Source organism: Equus przewalskii, chromosome 31 (genome assembly GCF_037783145.1).
Source record: "Equus przewalskii isolate Varuska chromosome 31, EquPr2, whole genome shotgun sequence".
NCBI lineage: Eukaryota > Metazoa > Chordata > Mammalia > Perissodactyla > Equidae > Equus > Equus przewalskii.
In genome coordinates, this window is record NC_091861.1 from 30,185,590 (window position 1) to 30,193,407 (window position 7,818).

Here is a 7,818-nt window from a genome sequence, read left to right on the forward strand (position 1 = left end):
TGAATCATAGCATGCTTCTGTCGGGAATTTTCCACGGAGGTGAAAATTTGCTCTCTCTAGCTTTACACTGGACCTCCCACTTATTGGATCATTTAGCTTTACTACTGTTGAATTTTAACAAGTGTAAATATGCAGCCTGTCACTAGTCTGTATCTGTCTGTTCATTGTGTTACACATATGCCCAAATCTACCACCACTATATTGTTATTATCTTTAGGAGTTTCAGTGCAAGACTGAAGGAAAGGAATCCAGATATGTAAAAATGCCTATTAGGGGCTGGCCGGGTGGTGCAGCGGTTAAGTTCACACGTTCCGCTTCTGCAGCCCAGGGTTCGCCGGTTCAGATCCAAGGTGTGGATCTACGCACCGCTTGTCAGTCCACGCTGTGGCAGGCGTCCTGCATATAAAATAGAGGAAGATGGGCACAGATGTTAGCTCAGGGCCCGTCTTCCTCAGCAAAAAGAGGAGGATTGGCGGCAGATGTTAGCTCAGGGCTAATCTTCCAAAAATAAATAAATAAATAAAAAAAAGGCCTGTTATATCAACCCACTTTACACAGTCATTGATAATATCACATTTGGATATTAATATTTTCATCATTCCTTGATGGGTGTGTGAGAACAGTGTGATGTAGAGATACAGACAGTGAAAGGAAATGGTGAGGAATGAAGTAAATGATCTAGAATAAACCAAAGCCTTTTCATGTTTTCCCTATTTCTGTAGAATCCCAACAGGAAAGGGTGAGTTCACCCATCTTCTCCAAGTTCCTATTTAAGTGATGAAGCCACTAGGCAATATTCCCAGTACGTGATTTTTCAACCTCTAATTGCGTAAATTTAGGGAGATGAAGCCTACAATTAATGAAATTGGTTTCTTCCATTTTCAGACATACATTTATTGAGCTTACAATGCCTCCTTTATTGGATTAAAATTTCCTTCTTTTAGTTCCCACTCATTAGATGAGATGAAAGGAACCAATATGCAGATCAAATCAATCTGTGCATGATATTACCATCACGTGTCATATGGAAGATGGCACTTTATAACTTCTGAATTAGTGGCAATCCACTGACCCTTCAATTTGTTTAGACTTTAGTATATTTCAAACAGTGTTTTCTGCCATGTTTCTGCCATTAAGAAAGATTAACAAAAGTGTATGGGTAAACTGAGAAAATATGGTACAGGTGAAAACTCTTAAAACTTTTTTCTGAAAGAAGCATTCCCCATAGATTTTTTCCACCACGATATTTTTCCTTGATCTGTCACAGTGTCCCACAAATGCCACCTTGAAAAGCAGAGAAGTGTCTTGGGGTTTCCTTCCATTCTGAAATTCTTTCACCAAGGACATTTACAATTATTTAAGGGGTACAATTCTCAGAGATGATTAAGAATATCATTGAGTCTTGTATGTTCCTTCAAGTATACAGCCATATCCAATTTTCCTCAACAAGCTGCTGCCAGTGGTTGACACCAGAAAACTTGAGGAAAGCCACATGAAGCAGAGAACATCAAGAAAGTACACAGATGAGTGCTTTTTACTTCCCGTGTAATTAATATGAATGTCTCTATAGATCAATTATCTCAGTATTCCCAAACATTTTATGCACTTTCTTAAGGCTATTAAATCTATACAAAGCACAGATCGTACCCTCATTGAATTATGTTTTGACAGATATTTAATAAGCTTTCAAAAATGTTATCAAGTATATGGTTTTTATTATGTATTTGTTTTCCCATTTTGTGTTCCAGACGCCACACAGGTACTGGGATGACAGGAATGAAACACAGTCCTTGAGCAAAGAATGCTTACAGTCTCCTTTTGGAGGCCGTGGTCTAATCAACGGAGTGAGAGAGAAAATGAAGCCTTGAGGAGAGTATTTTTATAAAGGACCAAGAGGGGATTTAGTGAGGACTGAGAAGGGGGAAGAAGGGAGGAGCATCTGAGCGGAAGGACTGAGCTGAGAACCTCAGCACAGGGATGCATTTCACCAGGACCCTCACTCTGCTCTCTGTCCTTCCCACGTTGGACTTCATATCCTCTAAGACGGCACTGTCTGCCCACCTCAGGGTCTCTAATTCCCCTCCTCTCTATCTAGAATCCTTACTTCTCCTCCTTCCACTGCCTCTCTATTCAGTGTTTATTTCTGAAATTGAATTTCAAAGAATTTTTTTTCTCTGCACTCTAGATTTAGACATTTTGCCCGAACTTAGAGTACCTTGCTTTTTTACTTCAGGGTGATTTGGAGTTTGTGATGAATTATTTGTAAGATTAGTTAATTAATCATACTCATTCCTATTCATTAGTATACATTCATTAGGAATCATTAGTTCCCAAACTACTGGATTCACCATGAAATGCAAAGCACCTAGAGTTCCACAAGAGCGTTCTAAACTCTTAACAGCTCTTAGGATAATTAAATTAATACATAAAACAAACATCAGTTCAATGAGAAATTGGCAGAGTAAGATGGAGATTGCAAAGTTTTCCAAAAATAGAGAGTACCTTATTCAAAATGGAGATATGCAACGAAATATTGCATATTTAGGAAATTCTAAAATGTTGATACCATTCTAGCTTAATAAATACTTATCATATTAAGGTATTTGAGACAACTTTATAGTATAATAAATGATTTGAAAAACACAAGGGTGTGTTCGTGTGTGTATGTGTATATAAATACATGTTTATTGATAGCATATACCTATTTACTTAAAACCAAATTTTATTTTTCAGTTTCTGCAGGGCCTCTTTCACATCCTCGCTCCACAGGGCATAAATCAGAGGGTTTAACATGGGAATCACAAGAGTGTAAGACAATGTCATTTTGTCTTCATCAAGGGAGTAGGAAGAACTTGGTTGGAAAAACATGAAGAGCAAAGTTCCTTGGAAAATTACCATGGCAGTTAAATGGGAGGTGCAAGAGGAGAAAGCTTTGGACCTCCCCTCAGCACAGGGGGTCTTCAAGACTAATAGGGTAATATCATAATAAGAGATGAGAACTCCTAAAATGGTACACAGTTCAATGAAGCCAAATATGATGAACGTCACTCACTCACTGACCTGTGTTTCTGAGCAAGAGAGCAAGAGAAGAGGAGGGGCATTGGAGAAGAAATGGTTAATCTCGTTTGACCCACAGAAACATAAGCAGAAAGTTAATGTGGTGTGTGTCAAGGCATCTGCTGTTCCCACCAGATTAACCCCAGCTGTGAGCAGGGAGCTCAGGCTACGGGACCTGTTGGCTGTGTAGAGCAATGGGCTTCTAATGTCCTTGTACTAATCAAAGGCCATCACTGCCAGCAATAGACACTCAGAATCTGCAAAGATACAGAAGATGAAAAGTTGCAGAGCTGAGGCAAAGAAGGGGGTTGATTTGTTCTTGGCAAAGAGGTCCACCAACATCTTGGGCCCAATTGCTGAGGAAAAGCAGAGATCACGGAAAGAGTGGTGCCTGGGGACAAAGTACATCAGTGTGTGCAACTGGGAATCCATTCTAACTAAAATGATTACTCCAAGATTTGCCAGATTAATGAGGTAAACAGCTAGAAATGTGGTAAATAGGGTCACTTTGGTCTCAGGATTATCGGTGATTCCCAAGAGAAAGAATTCAGTCAAGGAGGAGCAATTTTCACTGTACATCGTCTTTATTCTTGTTGTAAACTTTTACAAGAATGATCAAGGAAATGGCTGTTCAGCATTTAACTCTTCTGCATATCCAAAAATACTATCTGTAAGACAGAACATGATTTGTTTCCGTAAACTGTCTTTTTTACCCTCAGAAAATAGCCCAACAAGTGTCACTTTTAAAGAGGCATTATTGTTTTGTGAAAAAACTAAAAATGTCTGGGATTGAAAGTTGATAAATTTTAATTCTAAATCTGTTTTTCATTCCTGAGATATGTGACTCATCTTGGTTTCTGTCACCCTATGTCAGGCAGTAGATTTGAACTGAAAACTCATTCTAGATCCAAAATAATGTGAAAGAGACAATAAAGTTAGAGGGACAAGGCGAGATGATACAGGACTAATATATGCTTGACAAAAAGAGTCACATTTATTGCATAATTCAAGAAACACATTGGGAAGAGGGCCAAATGGGCAAACGGGCTCATTTGTACAGTGATGGGTGGAAACAACTAGACTTTTGGTGGTGAACATGATGTGGTCTATAGAGAAGTCAATATATAATATGGACACCTAAAATCGCTATAATGTGATAAATCAATGTTACTTCAACTAAAAAAAAAAAAAGAAGAGACTAATAAACAAGTAGCAATGCCTTCTCTGGCACTAATTCACCACTTTGGCTGTAGTTATAATTACTTGGGGAATTTAGCAAAAAAACACTAATTCCCAGATCACAACATATATGCTCTGGCTATATTCCATACAAAATGCTCTAAAAGTCTGTCTAGATGATTCTATTACCTGACCGTTGTTTGTAGCCACTGAGATAAGGAAACAAAGTAGCTACTATTAAGCTTCTACATCAGAGGCAGACAGTGTAAGCAGCTACTTTCTATATAAGCCTCACCACAGGACACTTGAAAATCTCGTTTTCCAAATTTGAAACTGGAGTTTGGGGAGATTAAGCAACTTTAGGAAAATCACAAACTAGCAAGTAGTGGAATGAAATTTAAGCCTATGTCACTCCAATTTCTGGTGCTGAGTGCTTTTCAGATCTGACACTTGTACTGGGGACATTTCAAGTATCAGTCAGAGGACCCTTCATGTTTCCTAGTAATCATATCAGATGAGTTGATAATTTTTTTTCTATTTAGTAAACTCATCATTCATTTGTTCATTTTTTATCAAATGCATGTCAAATATTTACCATAAACTAGGAACCGAGATAGATATTGGAGATGTTCAAGAAGCTCAAAGTCCTGGAAGGGACTCAGAAGAGCACACAAATATTTCACTAATATGTCATGCAACTTAGAGGATTGTGACAGAGTTGGTATCAGACCCACCCCTACAACCTAAGGAATTATAGAATTTGGCCAAGGTCATAAATCAATTGTTTTATGAATTGTAACAAATGTACCATTCTGGTGAGGGATGCTGATAATAGGGGAAGGAAATGCATTTGCGGGGGCAGGAGGTATATAGGAAACCCCTGTACCTCCCTCTTAATTTTTCTGTGAACTTAAAACTTCTCTAAAAAAAATAAAGTCTTAAAAGACAAATGTTGAAGAAATGCAAGGTGGTGATCACCTCTATATAACCTACTTTTAGGGTCCGTCTTTTTCTTCTTATTTGTTTTCTCCAATAAAATTGAAAAAAAATCAACAAAATAAAACTAACAAACATTTGTGATCAGTGTAAGCTAACGCTATCAAAATATCTGTCACTGAATAATGAGTCCAAGAGAGCAAATATTTGGAACTCTTTGACAAGGGGCCAAGGCTTTGAGGATCAGAATTAATGTTCGAGAATGACACTGATGGAATCAAACGAAAAGGGGCCAGCACTTTCTGAGCTAATTGTTTAAGGCAGATATTTGCTGCTCTAAATTGGAAGGTGGATGATGTGAGAATCTGTAATTTGTCATTTAAAACTTCATTAACCAGGAAACTTTCTGGAGACTTGTGTCAGTCAGCTGATTGACTAGCAATGATGAGACCACCATAATCCACAAACTGTCTATTTTCCCATTACCATGGCAATGAAACAGAGGAGAAAAACATGCAAATCGCTCATTCATGTTTTTATTTCGCTTTCCTAAATTACTTCTAAGCTCCCTGAGTCAGACTTCCATTATAATGAAGTCTTGACTTTAAAAAAAGTTGTTTAGTTAGAGCTTCCTAATTGGCAACAGAGCATTTAACCAAACTGCCAGCTACCAAATTTGTTAAACGTTCTTTGTTATTTGGATATGAAAACAGCCTCACGGAGACTTGCAGATTTGATATTGGGAACTTAAAACGTTACTATGGGGATTTGTAAAATAATTCCAAACAAAACCAAGCATTGTGCATAACTTTTAAAACTGCAAAACACAGAAAAAGTACTAAATGTATTCAGATAGTATAATCAATCATAAAATATTACAGCAGCAACGGAGTAGACAGATTCACTCTCTTTTAATGGGAGAGACAATGTAATTTCTGATGCAAAATCAGCCATTTGTGAAGCATCAGCAATTAAATTAAGAGCTTTCAAGTCTGTAAAGTCAGGGGAATCTGAGGGGAGTTGTTTTTTTTTGAGGAAGATTAGCCCTGAGCTAACTACTGCCAGTCCTCCTCTTTTTGCTGAGGAAGACTGGCCCTGAGCTAACATCCATGCCCTTCTTCCTCCACTTTATACATGGGACACCTATCACAGCAAGACTTTTGTCAAGCCGTGCCATGTCCGCACCCGGGATCCGAACTGGCGAACCCTGGGCTGCCAAGAATCGGAACGTGTGAACTAAACCGCTGCGCCACCGGGCTGGCCCCTGAGGGGAATCGTTGTTTTAAAAAAGCATGATGTAAAATATTGACTTAAAACATGTGGCCTTAAAACACTGTCAATTCTGAATTTTTTTCTCAAGGTAGTCTCACAAATATCGATGAGGAATTAGCATTCCAGACCATGTTCTCATGGCTAATATTTGAAATAACTGATTTTTCTTCATTTATAATAAATTATTGTACACTGAAAAAAAAATAAGGACATAGGTTCGGAGAGGAAATAATTCTGATGAGAAGTCCTGTTGTTTCAATCGAGGCTGTAGCAAAATTTTAAAAAGAACTGCTTCAATTCTTGTTCAAAATTTGCCCTCCCAAGATTTACCAAAACTGAGGTTTCAAATGCTGTAGGTAAAAATTACACTTTGATCTTTTCTTGTTCAATCTTTTGAGATTAAAGATGCTACACATTTTTTATAATTCTTCCTGTTTAACAAGAACGCTTGTCCTCAATCTGAGAGGATTCTCACCAGGCTGCTCTGAGGAGTCGCGTCCTTGTCTGCTGACTGGGCTCTGCTCCAGGTGACCAGGGCACAGCTCAAGGTTCAGAGTCATGGGCGGCTTTTTTATTTTCCTCCTCTCCCTCCCTCTTTCATTTCCTCCCTTCCTTCTGTTTGTTTTAAACAGAGAAGAGAACCCATAGCCGATATCAAAACTGACTTACGAGCAGACGCTTGAGTATTTCTAATTAATATTAATAATAAAGGCAGATCAGATTCTTTTTTAAAAAAAGAAATTAAGTATTAAGACACACATTAATTGCCTTAGAAGACTGGCAGAATTGGCTTGTGTTATTCGTGTTAAAAAATGGGGTCATGAATTAGTTCTCTTTCTCTAAAAGATGAGCTAGTCTCTGACTCCTGGTATTTCTTAAAAACATTTCTTCTGCAAGTTCTCTCATAAGTTGCTGGCATGAGACATTTCACAAGAGGTGACATCTTTGGTCTCATATTGATCAAAGCACAGAGCTCTAGGTGGGTCATCTTATACTCTTTGTGAAAAGTCTTTGGTTCAAAACCTATGAGCTGCTAAGGAGTCATTTGATGGGGAACGTAAATCCAAATACAGTCAGGGATACCAGTATTTCAAGTTTACTCCTAATAAAGGTTTGTAATCTTAGTTTTTTCAAGAAAATCTAGGTTTTATTTTTTTTGAAAATTGTAGAAGTTCAACATTCATTTTAAGAGTAAGTGGTTATTTTCTTCTCCCTTTTTTCTCTCATATGGAAGTTCATCGCGATTCTCAGAGTTTGCAGGGAAGTGGTCATTCTTGAATATGTTTAGTTTCTCACTTGCTACTGAATTTTTAATAGTTTTGAATTGTTATACTATCTAATGGTTTTTGATATTCCCTAAATTAATTTATTCAT

The 7,818-nt window shown here is 37.7% G+C and overlaps 1 pseudogene; it reads right to left on the reverse strand.

Annotated features, from left to right (window-relative positions):
- Nucleotides 1-2,667: 2,667 nt before the first annotated feature.
- On the reverse strand, nucleotides 2,668-5,790 carry LOC139080681 (olfactory receptor 5W2-like; annotated as a pseudogene).
- Between the last annotated feature and the right edge of the window lie 2,028 nt (nucleotides 5,791-7,818).